We start from the raw sequence: 18166 nt of genomic DNA, 5'->3' as shown, positions 1-18166 counted from the left end.
TGGGGTCCTCATCTATGGTAAACATAATGAATAATGCAAAATAACTCATCTAACCTCGCTCAATGTAAAACCCACCGAAATCGCTTCGGCCAAACTTACTGTTGTATGGACATTTTAGTGGAAGACTGCTAAATGCTTTTTGTCCATTTACGTCATGGAAGGTTTATATCGCAAATAACCACAAGAAACAGATTATGTTTACTTTGTGTAGGCAATTGCGGAATTATTTGTGTGTGTGTGTGTGTGTGTGTGTGTGTTAGAAGGAATACAGTCTGAATCTGCGACTGAATTTGTAATTGCGAGTTCACACACTATTACACCCTACCAAAAAAAAAAGGAAAAAAAAATCATACCTATAGCGGACTCAAGCCGCCATCTTAAACAGGAAGGGCATATAGCTGAAGGACTGTGAGGTTTCGTTATTATTATTGTCATCATTACTGATATTATTATCATTATTTTTTATTTATAATTATTATAATCATTATTATTATTATTATCATTATTATTATTATTGTTATCATTATTATTATCATCATCATCATCATCATCGTCAATGACATTGTTATCACTATTGTTGGTACTTCAGGTGGTAACAGATAATGCCTCAACATTCAGAAAGGAAAGACGTATTTATAGGTACTATCATCATCGCAAGGTTTTTGCTGCTATGATAACTGTTGCACATTTTCTAATTTCATGTCCAGAAGCGAGAACCCTTATATTTTAGTATCCCCTCCCCTTCTCGTCGCTTGTAATAAATGCAAAAACATACGATAATGTATTGAAAACCAACGTATCGACATTCAGACCACAAGGATATCCAAGACGCCAGCAAAATATGTTTGGTGTGTCCAATTCGGTCAGTTTAATGGACGTTATTAGATTATATCGCCACAGGCGAAAGCGGGAACCATGCACCAAGATGTCACCCTGCAAAAAAAGAAAAAAAAGAAAAAGACACCCGCGAATATATATTGAGTTACCCTCGAATTCGTAGCATTTGTTTGAGGGGGCATATCGATACCTAAGCACACACACACACACACACACACACACACACACACACACACACACATACATTTACACATATAACTATAATGCATATATTGCTGCTGGGTATCTAACAAAGGCCAAGCAGTTCCCGGACAAAGTGGTCTGTCCAAAGTCTTACACTCACGTGCTTCTCCAACTCTCAAGACGTCTCATAATTAATGGGATGAATACGGACGTCATGCTCACGCTTCTCTCATTCCTCCGAGGCTTCGGGCTTCTTTCATCGAGTGTTTTCGAGACGTTTTGCCACTTGTGCACACACATACCAGCTATTCGTAGTATAGGCATTGTAAATGTTCGAATGTTTCCCTAGTTTTATTTTGTCATCCCCCTTTTATTTTTGGAGCTTTTGGAAAGTCGTAAAATCCGTTAAAAAATGTGAATTTTCAAAAATTCTATGAGACTCATGTGCCGTCACCGCTGAATAGAAAAGCTACAAAATGATAAACGATATATTGATGTCCATCTTTGTTGGCGTAATAATCATATTTGCCAATCAAAGTTACCAATACACATAATATTTCGGGTGCACTCTTCTGTCACTCCTAAGATTAAGCGCATCATGGTTTATCAATGTTCATTGGAGCATGTATTTATATTTCATTTGTGCACCAGTGACCCCGAAGGGTAAAAGCACAATTATATGCATGTCTGCATCAATGTGATGTGTGCTGTAATTAATTCATATCTACTGCTGATAGCAAACTATCTATCTTGACAAAAGCGTTTTGATGCGTACATACACACACACTTCACACACACTTCACACACATACAGACATATATATATATATATATATATATATATATGTGTGTGTGTGTGTGTGTGTGCGTGCGTGTGTGTGTGAATATCATAATAAAGGGAGGTACAGAGAGATGGAAGGTTAATTTGAAAAAGTATACTTCTTAACCTTGTCAGAAATCATTACCGTTGATAATGATATATATATATATATATATATATGTATGTATATAATATTTATACACAACCGAAATTTGATTGAGTTTTTATTGTGAATCGTGTTAAGAGAAAAAAAATTACCAACGAACAATTTAAGGTATTGTTTACCATTGGGAGGAGTGATTTCAAAAGTTTTGAGTTATCACATTTGATGCATATGTGTGGGTCAGTTATATCACAAAACATCCTACCATATGAAATATCCCAATAAAGCCTAAAATATATGGAGATGTCACTATCTTTCTCATTAAACCATAACTGTAGACGGTTTGGTCTAGACATTTTTTTATTATAACTATTGTTCACATTTTGTATATATAACAGTACTCAACATTGATTATAATGATTAAAATTTTTACATTGGTTGTTTCTAAACCTAACTCACATTTTAGAACTATTTTGAAACATTAAAGCTGGGTTTTTGTTTGATCTGCAGATGTTAAATAATGTCTTTAAGTCTCAATGCCTTGACACTGAGAGCAGTTTTATTGATGTATACTCGAAATCTTCTTCAAACTTTTTTATCAGATATTCTCAGTAATGACATGCCTTCTCCACAGAATACATCAGAAAGTTAATTTCATGAAGAAATTCTCAGGAAATCAGCCAAAAAAAAAATGAAAGCATAATTTCGGGATATTTGTAGATGATAGAAGATAGCAGAGGAATTATGATTCAGGCAATAATGTTTCGTAGAAATATGCACGTTCTATCATAGTGATGCCAGCGATTTTTTTATCAGCACACGTTGATGTTACATACTTTATTGAGTCGTTATTTTTTGTTGCCTTAACATCTTTTCACCGCAAATTCTTAACGATCAGCAGGCTGTTAGAGCGATTGCGTTCAGTAATATTTCACCGGGCTTTCACGCCTTAGAGTGGCAAAACAGGGTCACTGGTGTATATTGAATTCTCATTTTGCACATCCTGGCTTTTAACCCTATGTGAACTAGAGTTCCCTGCAAATATTCTGATGAGAATTGACACTCAAGCAAGCACATGTCTGTGCATACCACCGACGCCGTTTTTCGTGAAAGAGACAAAAATTATTCAACGTAGCATCTGCTCGTAAATGTACAGCTGGAGATTTATGTTTCATATGTATTATGACCCGTCATCTCCACGCCGAAAAAGTCGCAAAAATTTAAGCCCAAAACTCCGAGATCTGTGATAATTTTGCTTGTAAATATATAGCTTAAGTATCGAAATTGTATTATTTTGACTACGTCGTGTCAATATTTTAAACTCTAAGAATGTGTTGATATTCCAAATATTTCTTGGTATTTCTTTTTCTTTTTTTGCCAAATACGTTTCTAAACGTCTCATTTAGCTAATCATTTGTGCTTACACTATTTCTAAATGTTGAAGGTCCTGTTTACCTTTGGGAGGAGTGATTAAAAAAATATTCAAGATATCACATTGATGCATTTGTGTAGGTCAGTTGTATCACAAAACATCTTACCAAATAAAAAAACAATAAAACCCCAAATATAAGGAAATATCACTATATTCCTCAATAAACCGTAACTGTAGACAGTTTAGGCTGGAAACATTTTCATAATAACTATTGTTCACATTTTGGATATTTAACAATATTTAACATTGATTAAACTGATTCAAATTTTTACATTGGTTGTTTCTACCCCTACCTCACATCTTAGAACTATTTTGAAGCACTGATGCTGGGTCATTATTTCATCTCCAAATGGTAAATCATGCCTTCAAGGCCAAATTTTTCTGAGAACCAAACTTGTCCGGTGTCCAGCTATGTGATGTATAAAGTTTAGGATATTATATCCTATGACATATAAGAGTCATGTCAATGACCTATTTCCAAAGTCATAAAGCCAGTGTTATTGGGAATATTCACAGGCTTTCCCTTAGATCCGCCACACCATGCCGACGTGGCGGATCTGGCGTAACACTGATAAGTTGCAGTGCAAGGTATTTCATGATAATTTTGTTATAGTTATTTCTGTTTCTAGCCCTTCCACCATACAACACTGTCCATTTAACACATTCTCTTGCATCAGTTAGCCTTCAGGTTTCAATGGTCAAAGCCTCATTATTGACTTGAAATGTATATATACGGATCTATTTGACAGCATGCGACCAGAGAGAGAATTTCCTATTTATGATAGATTGAAGGGAGATCTTGTTAGGGTTTAGCACGTGACATATAATTGATAAGATGACAGGTCGCGGTGACGACAGAAATGTAATTGGTTCATGACGTCGGATGTAGATTGGATATCAAGTTGTAACCTTTCGGTGGCGTGCAAAGAGTATAGGTCTATGCACCGCAAGACACATTTCAAACGACTAGGTATAGGATCATTTCTCTCCCCCCCCCCCCCTTCCAGAGGAGAGTAAGCAGCTTGTTATGGTTGTGTCATTTATCGGTTGTGCGTGCATCGCCTAAACATCTTGCCACTATGACTGTTGAGTCTCGCAGCTAGAGCGTCGAAGAAGCGTAATTAGATTACCACTAGGATTGTACAAACATTTTCCGTGTATACGTTTGAGGTACTTTTGAAGTATACCATAGTATATAATACTACATGTATCAGAATAGATGAACATGATGCGCAGTCTTTCGTGTGGGAGTTGTTTCAGAGATTATATCACTATATAAGAAAAAAACTCTGAAGATAAACTGTGTTTATTAAGTCACCCGAACTTTAATTCATATCGTTTACTCAGTTCGTTCGTTTATTCAGACTGGACAAGCGATACAGGGGTTTTCAAACATCGAAACGTTTTTGGAATTTTTCCTACAACGCACATAACCAACACGCCCACACACCCACACACTGAACGTACTTCTGGGTCAGCTCTGCCTGCAGACACAGTTCCGTCCGACATCAATGGCCAGTAAAGACCCTTGTCACAAGGTTTTTACCCCGCTCCCCTAGAAGTTGATTGCAGAGTAATTGAAGAGCGCCAGGGGGTCATTACATCTCCTCGTGCAGGGGCACACCCCGGGCATCCGTCTCATTATTCTGAAAGCCTCAGCGAGATGACTGGAGGGCTGGTGGCGCCTCCTTCAAACACATGCGTCATTCGTTTACACACACACATTCACACACACGCACATACACACACACACACACACACACACACACACACACACACACACACACACACAGATACATACTCCACGCACACACACATGCACACACAGAGACAAACACATGCACATGTACAATATCACACACGCAGAAAAAGAAGCTCGCGCACAATACACACAATCACACACATATTTGAGTATATGAATATAAGAACGACCCAAGTCCATGGAAGACCATTTCGAGTAAACTAAAAAAAACTTCATATCTTTTTTGTTTGTCCAATAATATTCTATTTAACTGTGATGGGAAGGCAACATTGTATATACAAATTAGAACATATATTATTATGACAATTAACATTAACATCAATTGTGGAGAGGCCATTTTGTGTGATGGACTTGGGTCGTTCTTTGATTCATATGGACTTGGGTCGTTCTTTGATTCATATACATGATATTCTGCTATAGAGATGAGAGAAGGACGAGAGAGGGCGCTATAATATGAATGTAAGAATGACCCAAGTCCTTCATTCTTACATTCATATAAGATTTAACTCATTTATTTCAGGCACTTCCGGGGGTAATTAGGATTTATCATTTATACACAAGATGAGTCCATGCATAAGCTACAATTTCCCATGTCAAACTGAATTTGGCAAAAAATTGGACTTGGGTCGTTCTTATATTCATATACTCATTTATACGCTCTTGTGTTTATAGGTTTGTTGAGTGTATCATCGTCTCAAACAAACTCACCAAAGGTGTTATCACCAACGCTTACGCATTATGTTTGCACGTTGGAAATGCTGACGTCATCATCCATCTATCAAACTACACTACGTACTGAAAGTGACAGAACTTTTGCACCGACTTTAAAAGTACCTCGTGCTTCTTTATTTACTCATTTATTTACCAATGGCTATTTGCATTGAAAACCAGACGTACTTTTTTTTTGCGTATCTGGAAGGGGCAACAGTGGTGGCTGAAAAAAAAAATGATAATGGCGCCTTCAGGACTTGAGACTTTGTTGAAGATCACGTGGCGTTCTTAGACTACCTATCCATCGATGTGGCACGTGACACGTATTGTTATTCCGCATGATGACGCTTGACTAATACGCCGCTGTGCCCTGCCGCCGTGACAAAATGGTTAGCATATAGGCCACCTCTCCTGGATTTTCACTTACTTGTTTTGCCTCAAGTGATACTGTACACAAGCGATAAAACACATCCCCGTATACAGTCCTCCAGAATGCATTCCAATTCGCGAGTGCATATCTAAGGTGATGTCGTAATTACACGCGAAATTCCGGAGCACCTGAAATAGCCTCGGCGAAAGAAGACCAATTTCGGCGAGCGTTTTCTGGACATTAAGCCACGTCCTAGCTTCTATAAGCACGACTATTCCAGAGGGACACGTCAAGAGTTCATGTCCGACGGTGCGGCACTGCTCGGTCGACGGGCTTTGTAACCCACTACATATCGTGTCCTGCCCACGTTCATCTTGCGCGCTTTCATTATGAAAATGTTGTTGTTGTTGATGTTGTTGTTGTTGTTGTTGTAGGTGGTGGCAGTGGTGATGATGGCGGTGTTGTGGTAGTGGTGGTGGTTATATTGTATACGTAAATTGAGTTACCTTTGCGAAATGGCAGAAGTGCAGGAGAAGTTCGGGCATTTTGCGATTTTGAGCGTATTTGAGTAAATTTGAATTCAAGAGTAGCCTTGACTATCTCTACCATCAATATCGCGTTTATTGAAAGAGGTTTAGCTCTCGTCAAGAATCATAGCAGGCTTTGTCGTATAGCTAGAAGTGTGTAGACTTCTATAATGAAAAGATTATGTTATGCGAACATCTATCAAAACAAAGTGAGAAATTAACCTGCCTGCCCATGTGGATTCACACAGTAAATAGCATCATTTCGGTGCTCAGCAAGAAGGGCAAATGGAAGAAGATGATCAATACATTTTAGAAACACAAAATAATTTTTTTTTTTCAAAGCTTTCATCCGTTGTGAGCTGATGTACATGTATGTTTACAGTTGCAGCACAATTTCAGGTCCGTAAATCATTTAATCCAAGTCGAACTGGTCAGGGCGAAGCGAAAGAAGCTTCGGGTGTAATGGCATGTTCTCGGAGAGACGACGATAAAAGGAAGTGGCTTCGCAGCGTGGACACGCTTCGAGGGTGCTTTAAGGTCATTCCTCCGTCCCCGGCAGAAATGCCTTTGCTCATCTAATGACAGAAAATTGGAAGAAATTATTCTTCCCTCTGCCACCGCGATAATTCTTTCACTTTTGCGCTTGTCCCTGGAATGCTGTCGATGTGACTTCCTGCGTGTGTCCCGACATATTTCTGAGGGATTCTCCTCTCATTGTCGTGGTTGTATTTGGTTATATATATATATATATATATATATAATTATGGGGATGCCTGTGACAAAGCTCTGTAGCGACCTACTACGCTAATTAACCCTATTGCGTTCGAATGCAGTAAAGAAACAACAAGAACGACAAGAACAACAAAACAACAAGAACAACAATACAACCTCTATCGCAGCGCCCAGTTGTAGTATTGTGGACATCACTTAGGTTTGTTTGTTTGTTTATTTGTTTGTGTGTGTGTGTGTGTGCGTGTATGCTACCAGCATAAATTGTTTCATATCTCTCTGTATTGTGATGTAGCATGACAGCATTCCGGTTGAGATAGATTCATCTCTTTGAGATCAGTTGCGAAATCAATCCATCTATGATTCACCTTGGCATTGAAAAGGTTGAAGATGTAACTTTGTCCCTCCTCATGGCAGTTTACTACCTAGAATTCCTCATATTTTGATTATGTCTGGCAAACACTGATCTCTGATAGTGTCCAAAATTTTCTCGACTTCTTATTTCACTCTGTATCCCATGCTCTATACGCGACGTAGCATTTTTTGCTGTGCGCGATTCGGCAGCAAATTCAGGAGACCCCGTAAATCTATCCCGTCGCATTCTCGCTCACGTCTTGCGCCCGTTCCCGCTCCGCTTGACCTACTACGTCAGAGAGTGTGATTTATTTCTCTCCCCCGAATAATCAGTTTGGCATCGGGCATTTTGACTGATGGAGATAGAGAAAAGGAGATAGAGAGGGGGTGGGGGAGAGTGAGAGGGCTATGAGAGGTAGAGGTAGAGAGATGAGAGATATTGAATGCATTCGGTGGATATATACAAGCAATTGGAGTATTATCTGTTGTACTTCGAAAACGATTACCGCTGGGCTGTGTCACGGGAAGTCTTATATGGGGTTCTCACTTGCGCCTCTCTGATGCAATGATGAGACAAGGGGGGGGGGGGCACCTATCAAAGAGACATTGACACAAAACTCCCACGTGGTCACATGAATACTTTAACAACGCATGAACATTGCCCGTGTGTGACACTATCAATCGAGTGTATGTTGACTCAGAGGTAGAGCAAGGAAAAAGAACCTACAAAATCCAGCTCATCACAGCGGTTTGATATGCAGGCCGACCAAAATATGTTTTAATAAATATCATTCAAGATACTTACGCAGAAAGAAAGACGTGTAAACCTGACGGGATCAAAGTAACAGAATCACAAAGCGTCACTGATATATGGGTTTGGGTGGTATACGGTTCAAGTATGAAGACAATCTACGTCGGATTCTCCGTGCAGGGCCCATGGACGTGAACACATCACTAACTTTTTAATCACGTCATTCTATTCCTCAATGTTCTTGTTTCCATTTCGACAACCAAGGTTTGGTTGTCGGTTTTTTTTTTTAATTTAGGTGGGAATATGGACATGATATTTCGTTTGGGACATTATAATTTTGCTGCATTTTAAAATGTGGCAGTCAATATAATGAATAAGTTTGGTTTTGTATATGTGTATATTTGTGTGTGTGTGTGTGTGTGTGTGTGTGTGTGTGTGTGTGTGCGTGTGTGTGAGCGCATGCGCGTATATTTGCGTGTATGTGTGTGGCATTGTCTTAGTGCCATCACACTACAAGTGCATTTTGCGTGTGTGCCTTGTTGTTTAGTGTATATCAAAGTATCAAGGATGATGAAATATCTCCGATTGACTAGAGTTTAGAAACTGCAAAACAATCGAAAGTTATTAAATCAAGTCTACGTGACATTAACAAGTACCGGGCGAACGTACAAAATTGATGCCAATTTAGTATTCGTGAAATATGACCAAGGGGTTGCCCGGACTTTCATCATCGTTTCGAAACTTTGTATTTGCGTACATGCACACAGTCACACCATCAGTATGTAACAATGTTTCTCATTATGTATTTTGAAGACAGTCACGACTTCCCATTACAGCTTCTACCCCACACGCTCTGTGCGATAATATGTGTATGACGCCAAATTCCAAAGCCGTAAGTCACGACGAGCCAAATCTCCATCAGCACGGAACTGATTGCGAAATGTTTTGAGTCTAATTCCTCTGCCTGGTCATCCGAAGAGGTCGAGGTGGGGGATGTGGGAGCTGACGCCACCATTTTATAGTGTATTTCTCCTGTCACTACCAACCCCATCGCCCATCGCGAATGTAAATAAAGATCTAGCGCTGACAGATTGGTAGCGAACGTTCACATTTGCACCGCTGTATTGGGAGTTTGCACTTTTATAAACACTGTTCTAAGGCATCTGCAATAGTGCAGTGCATAGGCATGCTATATTCCATGCAGTAACACAGAAAACGATATCAGTACACGCATGCGCACACTTACAGACACTTTTACATGCCCATATATTACATATCTCTATGTGTAGACATATCAATTTTACGTACACTATACAAGAAAATAGTGAGGGCGTAATAAGAATAGTACATGTACCACCATTTTCTTTCTTGAAAATTTGGAGGTGCTGGAAACGTTAACATCAAAATATTACAGACATTTTGGATATCAAAACTGGAAGGTGCAGACTATAATGATTTCCGAAAGTAAGCTATATGTTAAGACATGTTAAGTCATGTTAAGTCATGTTAAACCAGCTCGGCTCTGAATCCAAGTTTTGCTCAAGCAAATAATCTGTTACAGAAAAAGAAAAGCTGTGGCGTGTCCATAAATCTAATATGCTGTTAATATGCGACATTGGAAAAGCAAAAAAAAAAAAAATGATCACTTGATCCGATGTTCACTATACATACATAACGTGTAGACTTGATTTTGCATTTTGTTGCTGCGTATTCAGAATAAAGAACGAAATGTAGGTGGGTGCGGGGTATTATGTACATAGGTGTGCCGTATTCGTTAGCGTTTTATCAAGGAGCTTCAAACAGCTCCTTGGTTTCATGGAATAAATTCACAGAGACATATTGTTCCTCGTTATGGAGTCTCTTCTGATGTTGATTAAAACCTGTTTTAACAATCTGCATGAGTATATAATAGTCTAAATTCGACCAAGGTCACTTTGCCACTACACGCAGCCGAATTATAAGCAGTGTTTTCTTCTTCTTCTTCTTTTTTTTTGATGATGTTCTGTCTGGAGGCCCAAGAAATATGCGCGCCTCTGACGTACACAAGGTCTGAGATGAGAAGTTCTCGAATTATCCAGACACATTACCAGATTATATAAAATATTTTGTATCAAATGTCTGCTACAGATCATAATTACCAGCAAGACATGACACCCCGATACGTCATTAAAAATGAGCGAGTTATCGTTTTGTTATTGAACAATTTCGTCTTGGTTTCCGAACTAAATTTGGCAGCGAAGAGGCAAACACACTGTCCGCCTTATTTATATTTCCTTTTGATAAATGGTCTGTTCGATGAGAAGTCGTCTTTTCCATGTCATCTGATAAAGCAGATCATTCCTCATCGCCGCAGAGCTAAATCGCTGCCATCTAAACCGACAAAAGGTGCGCTGTAATGACACCGTCGCAGATGCCTGGAAAATGAATTGCGTAAATAAGGCAGTGAATCAGTCGGACTGCTTGGTATAGACAGCAAGACGACCCGGCGTTTTCTGCCAGATTATGGCAAGAGGGGAACGCCATAAAAAAGCTACGAGGAGCAGACTCTACATACATGTCAATTGCAGTCTGTTGGCATTTAGTGTCATAACTCACAGACCACGTGAAACCTTATGATTCCTATGTTGAAAGTGTTCATCTCACCTTTAATAAGGTCAGATACATGGAAACAGGATACACGAACATGTGCACGTACAAACTTACACAAACGCACATCTGTCTGTGGGTGTACACACACAAACATATAGGCCTACAAACATGCGTGAAATGCATGGTTTGATTGTTTGAACAGTACTACAACGAAAGCAAAGACTGATCGACTCCGCTTTATGCTATCACAAAGCACATTGTAACCTCTTTCCCCCCCCCCTCTCTCTCTCTCTCTCTCTCTCTCTCACTCTCTGTTTGTATATTGTATGTATATGAATTACACGTCTGTTAACGTGTAAAGAAATATCAGTCCTTTGTCATTACCGTGAGCAGCATACAAACTAAGAATAGCATTTGCAATTTATTACGTCATTTTTCACAGGGAGCAGATCGAAAATTTCCAGTTCAGATCTAGTTCTAACTGTAAACTGGAGATGAGACGGGAGAAAGGGGGAATGTTTAGAAGGACAACCTTTATCCCATTTTTTTTCTTTTTTTCTGGATACAGGGAAATTGAATTAAATTGAAGTGAAATAAATTGAATTAAACTGAATTGCACTGAACTGAATTGAAGGTGGGAGTGGGATGATTTGAATAGGATTGAGAGAGGCATTCTTTCCCATTATTTTTTTCAGAGCGCTCGTTTGTTTGTGTTTTTTTTTCTTTATGGGTGGCAAGGATTGTGTTGATATCCTGAGGGGGATAAAACATTGCAATACACAAAACGAAGTTTGTTTGTTTTGTTTTTCCAGTCCCCTCCATTTCCAACAGCCTTATTAATTACCCGTTATTTAATACGTTTATAAATAATATCATATATATATATACATGAATATATATATATATATATATATATATATGTGTGTGTGTGTGTGTGCGTGTGTGTGTGTGTGTGTGTGTGTGTGTGTGTGTGTGTATGTGTGACCGTGCATCACAACCCCAACAAAAAGTCGCGTGCACTGATTTTCTGTTGGGGTTGAAAATAGGTGAAATGGGTCAACCCAGCCAATCTTAAGTTTTTCACATGTTCTGAAAGAGCAAGTCTTCTACATTATATTCAAATTTGGGATCATAAAACGAACAGGAAATTGTGTTTTAAGCAGTTTTTCTTCATTGTTAATCCTCCGGTGGTTAACACCCTGGTTTTTTTTTTTTTTTTTGTTTTGTTGTTGTTGTTGTTTTTTTTTTTTTTTTTTGCTCTATTCATCGCACAGCTAGCACGGCTTGGTAAAGATTAAGCGCTTGAATAGACAATGTACTTCAGAGCCTCTTTTCTCAGTTCACACTTTTCCAGAGAGTGTGCTTTCTTTCCAATTACTTAGATAGGTTAGAAGCGGCCATTTGATTTGAGTTATACATCATTTCAAAGCTTAAAGTCAACTCTTTCAGAATCTGCTCTCAACTAAAAATCCATATCTGACGACTTTTTGTTGGTTTTGTGATGCAGGGTCAAATATATAACATGACTTTGTTTTGTACCTTTTCATACAAAAATGCACGTCTTTATGCAAATATTTGAAATACTTTGTATCCATACAATGGCGTTGTTGTTTTTTTGACTGTGTATAATATTTGTTGAAAATGGATAATAATGGAAAACAGTTCTTAATGTTTAAGAAGATTTCATAAGTGGCTATTAAAGGTCACCCGAAATGTAAATCCCCACACTAATAAACTTAATTCGTTTCACTGTCACTCAACACTTTGTTGCACTTTGTTCGTAGAAACACTTTTGATTAAGAAAATCTAAAGCCATTCAATAATAATCATTCAAGAGTTGTAATGAGATTTATTTTTTTTAATGGAAATTGTGAAAAAATAGAAGATTTCTTTTTTTGATGATTTGATTTAGCTGTGCTTTGACAGACCTTTCCTACATTACATGAATCTGACAGAAATCAGAGAAATATACAAATTAACAGCTAGCGTGATTTCAGTTTGGAAAGACTGCACAAGAATTTGATGTTCTTCCGCCTTTTGAGGGGGCATGGTTGAAAACTGCAGAATTTTGCAAGAAATGTTAATGGCAAATGAGCTCCTGTGAAGCAATGGTATCTAATCTAACCATTGACAACTCTCTTGGGAAGAGATGAATATTTCTCGATATTTTTTAAGAGACTCGCGCCAAAAAGGGTGGAATTTCCTTGGGTAGTCAGTCCAAGCATTCAGGGATTGCGGGTATAGTATATCCAACGTTCATTCGCCAATGATTATGATGATCCTCAGGGAAAAATACACGTTGGGGACAGCTTGTCATCCGCGGGGGGCCAGTCAGCAGTTGATTTTGCAGCCATCTGCCGTTTTAATGCCACTCCTCAAAATAGAGAGCGCAGCCATTTACACTTTAAAGTATAAACCCATGCCCAAACGCATGCTAATTCATTTGTCGAATTATGAGTGGCGTTGCCTACGCGTTCATCTGCACTTTACATCACATGAGAAGTTTGAAATGTACCTTTATACAAATCAACGAGCACATTGTTGATGGTGTCTCATAATTATTATTAAGTCAAATTTGTAAAACATTGGGCCGTTCTTTTAGCTAACCCTTTACTTGGCCTACTATGCTTGGGAAAATATCAAGATCACATAACTGGGCATCCAAAATTATTTCAAGAGGTAGTTGTGTCGTTCATTGGAATCAGTTGGTAGCATAACGTCGTAAATGCTTAGTTTCTAGCTTCTAGTGACGTACGATCATCTTTTCATCGTTTCAAGGAGCAAGATTCGGCTATGAAAATCTACCGTGAAATACATTTAAAGCATCTGAAATGACTCTTTTCACAGTGTCACACTTGATATACAGTACCAACAGCAAAATATTTCCCCTTGTCAATGCTTGTTATAAGCATACTCACTCCCTAAATGCGGTTGAAGTTGCATCCAGTATTTAAAGGTATGCGATGACCAACAGAATGTATGTTTCAGGCAAAGCCGTGCGTGTAGCGTGCAGGTGGTGGTATGGCCTTTATTGGATTACTTGCAAGGCTTCATAGCCGTGGTCATGGTGGTTCCGTTTCCCCTGCTCAGCTTGTCCTCCGGCGTGAGGGAATCGAACAAACAAGAAGGATGTAGGTAAACACCTTCGCGCTCTCTGAGTAGGTACGCCATTCAGGCAAATCCACTCCCACTGACTCCGCTTCTTACAATGCATAATTAGATGAATAGCCACGTTGCTTTGTGTGCAGACACAGCGCTGACCATTATTGTTGACTGTAGTCACAAGCCACGAGTACTCAAGATCCCGTCTCATTTAAAGTGGCATATGAATAATAGAATTATACCATTGAACCTCATACGAATGTTCACATTGATAGTAGGGGATAATAATGACTAAGTGTGGCTCCCATAATCGTATTATCACTGCGGTTGTGTTTGTACTGAACTTTGATGAACTAAGTCAGCAACTGTGACAACGTCTGTATCGTAGGAAGCAAAATGTTGACATAAACAAGAGAAAAAAAAAACTCTCGACATGATGATACAATGTATGTAGCAGAGATTATTCACGCGATAAATGAATCATGTTATGAACATATCGTGACAAATCTAATCATTTCGGAGAAAGGAAAATACTTTAAATCTATAACAAGGTTATTCCTTTATACACACGTCGCTGCTATACCGAAACCCATTATGTACTATTATTAATCCAATCAAAAAGATAAAGAACCGTAGCTGATTAACCCGGTCTAGTTCATCATTTAGATTATCAAATCTACACCTGTATAAAGGTAGCACACTGTGGTCGAGATGTAATCAAATCAGTTCACTGGTGTAATCAATTCGTTGGTGTAATTTCGATAAGTGGTCGTGGGGAAGCTGGGTGCCGTCTTCTCCTGGATGTATGTTCTCGTAAAACCGACTTTTGCATGACACAAAATAGACATCGGCACTACTCACAGCGTTCGGCGACAGACAGTCTCTGTTTTGGGCATTATCTCGAAACGCCCGGCGGCAGATTCAATGGCCGAACGTCATAGGAGATCCCACATCAATTACCATATAGCATTCGAGTAATTAGAAGCTCACTGAATCCATGATTGTAAATGTCGAGGATTACCTTTTTGAGATTTTTTTTTTTTTTTACAACAGTGTCGGCTGAAATATAGCATACATTTTCTTGTAAACATGTGTACATATATTTCTTCAAGGACAATACCTATATTTATCATCATTAACTTTACTTTGTTTTCGAAGTAAGAGAAAAAAGTAAATTGCTTCAGATGATTAGGGAGTGCATTCCATACATCAGATTCATGACGTCTTAGAGATTTATGAGCTAGCAGATATCGTGAGTAATTTAGATAAGTGTTGTTGCAAATACGGATTAAATACGATTTAATGCTGTTATTGTATAAAAGTAATTACCAAAAGCTCGGGAGTAGCATATTTTTGGTATATACTTAAACATGTATGTTGCTCACTAAAAAGCATTGATATCATCTGTGAATGAAGGATTGGTATGTGTTATAAAGGTGGAATTTGCACAAACTCTCACAGCTTTCTTTTGCAAAACAAAGATTCTTTTCGATTTGGACTTACCACAATTTTCCCATGTTTCAATTGCAGTATGTTAGGTTAGGTAACAATAAAGTGTTATAAAGCATGATAAGACATATTTGAGACAAAACATGTTTTACTCTGTACATATGTGACTCTGCACCTCAAAACAAACAAAAAGTCGCCAGACATGAATTTTTAGTTAAGACCATATTCTAAAAGAGCAGACTTTAAGCTTTAAAATGATGTATAACTCAAATCAAATGGACTCTCCTAACCTATCTAAATATTGGAAAGAAAGCACAAACTCAGGGAAAGTGTGAACTGAGAAAAGAGGCTCTGAGGTACAGTGTCTATTCAAGCGCTTAATCTTTACAAAACCGTGCTGGCTGTGCGATGAATGGGACAAAAAAACAGGAAGTAAACCACCAGAGTAACAACAATGAAGGGATTATCAGATTAAACTGAAATTAAGCATGCCTCATTTAGACATTCTGTCCATAATTAATGCTAACTTTCAAAGCAGTAACACTATCCTTTCAAAAGTTATTAGAGTTGAAAGTGAAGAGTGTGGACAAGGTTTTTCAGACATGAAAAAGGAATTCTAAAGACACACATAATCACACTATTCTACCAAAAATGTTCGAGATAAACTGCTAAAAAAACACACTTTCCTGCCCATTTTATGATACCAAATTTTAGCATAATGTACAAGAAGACCCGTTCTTTCAGAAAATATGAAAAAGTCAAGTTCGGCTAGGTTGACCCATTTCACTTATTTTCAGTCCTCACGCAAAATCAGTGTGTGCGACTTTATGTTCGTTTTGAGGTGCACAGTCACATATTTCAAACCTTTACCTAGTTGTAAAGATGTATCAGCTATGTTGATGATTCCATCTTAAATGCTTATGAATTGTTACTCCTAAAAATTTAATATAGTCCATTTTATCTATATTTAAAATTATAAAATCTCAATCTGTATATCATCAAAAAATTGCGGATTAACATTGGAGCATGCAGTTTAAAAATGCATACAATTTGTTCGACCATTACAATATTCAGGGATAATTTATTACATTTGAACCAAGATGATAATTCTGAATTGGAAATCTGAATCAGGTTTGATGATTCTCATGGAAATCTTAAACAGTAGTGTCATCCGCAAACAAAATAAAATAGAATAAATAACTTTTAAACCAGCAGTAAGGAGGGCCTCTTTTTACATCATAATTATCTAACTTATAACGAAGTGTTCTATGATCAGTGGCACCAAACGCCTTACTTAAATCCATATATATGGCAGTTAAGTGCTTTTTTTGTTGAAATTTTTTGTAACCTTATCTATCTATCAAAATCACTTAAACAATTCTTCTTAACTCTAAACTGAGATGTATTGCGGTTGTTGCTAACGGTTAAAAACAAACTTAATCTTGTATATACATTCTTTTCTAAAACTTTTGAAATGGATGGTCGAATTGAAATAGGGCAATTATTAGTTATCTGGGTTTTTTTTAATTATTTTTAATATATCGGCATCACGTTTGCAATTTTTAACAGATTCGGACATATTCCATTATATTCCAGAAAAGGAGATTCAATTGCATTAACTAACTATTTGAGTAATTTCACACTGATTCTATCATATCCAGCTGAAATTTAGATTGAAATGATTTAACAATATTGATAATTTCATTTTGTGTTATTGCAAAATATTGCATTTGCTTGAACGTGATATTAACTATAGAAAAATGCAAATTAACACAATATATCTTTGAAGCTCGATCAGATTATTTACATTTGTATGTCAATTTTTATTAAATAATCTTACATTATTTATCAATTTACTTATCACTTTCCATTTGGAACTCATATCAACCTCTGATTTTTTTTTTGAATTCTTGTGAATAAAACATTGTTTAAGGCGTATATACTTTTTTCCATTTCAATACATTGTGTTTACACATACTTTATGATATAACTTATTTGGGGCTTTGACTGAATTTAATATTCCCGCAATATTCAAGGACTTTTGGGGGATTTACAGCGCTTCAATTTTTACCATATAGGTAATACTCTTATGATAACATCGTTTTGACTCAGTTCTAAATTCATCATATGCTCTATTGACATTTTTTTTTTCATAAACATCAAACCTCTGTTCATGTAGGAAATCATCATTTAAGGTTGTAACATTTTCAATACTATCTTTCATATGCATCACTGTTTTTGGCTTGATATCAGTAATACTATGAAATAATTGTGAAGATATGAGAAAAACTGGCAACTGATCGGATACATCATTATAAAAATATCACTATAGATACCTTTATCAAAATATTGGTAAACATATATCAATAAGTGATAAAAATAATGTGGTCATCCTGGTTGCTTTGTCAATACTAAAAAAAAACCATAAATACCAAATATATCCAAAAA

The 18166-nt window shown here is 37.4% G+C and overlaps 1 protein-coding gene across 1 annotated transcript in view; it reads left to right on the top strand.

The window, feature by feature from the left end:
• LOC139743443 (neuronal acetylcholine receptor subunit alpha-3-like) overlaps positions 1–18166 on the top strand; it is a 69515-nt gene that overhangs the window by 1463 nt on the left and 49886 nt on the right. The gene's annotated exons all lie outside the window — the stretch shown is intronic.

Source organism: Diadema antillarum, unplaced genomic scaffold, assembly GCF_040938485.1.
Source record: "Diadema antillarum isolate AM-2024a unplaced genomic scaffold, OU_Dant_1.0 scf00000034, whole genome shotgun sequence".
NCBI classification, from domain to species: domain Eukaryota; kingdom Metazoa; phylum Echinodermata; class Echinoidea; order Diadematoida; family Diadematidae; genus Diadema; species Diadema antillarum.
The sequence above is the reverse complement of the archived record's forward strand: the minus strand, read 5'-3'. Positions and strand labels throughout refer to the sequence as shown.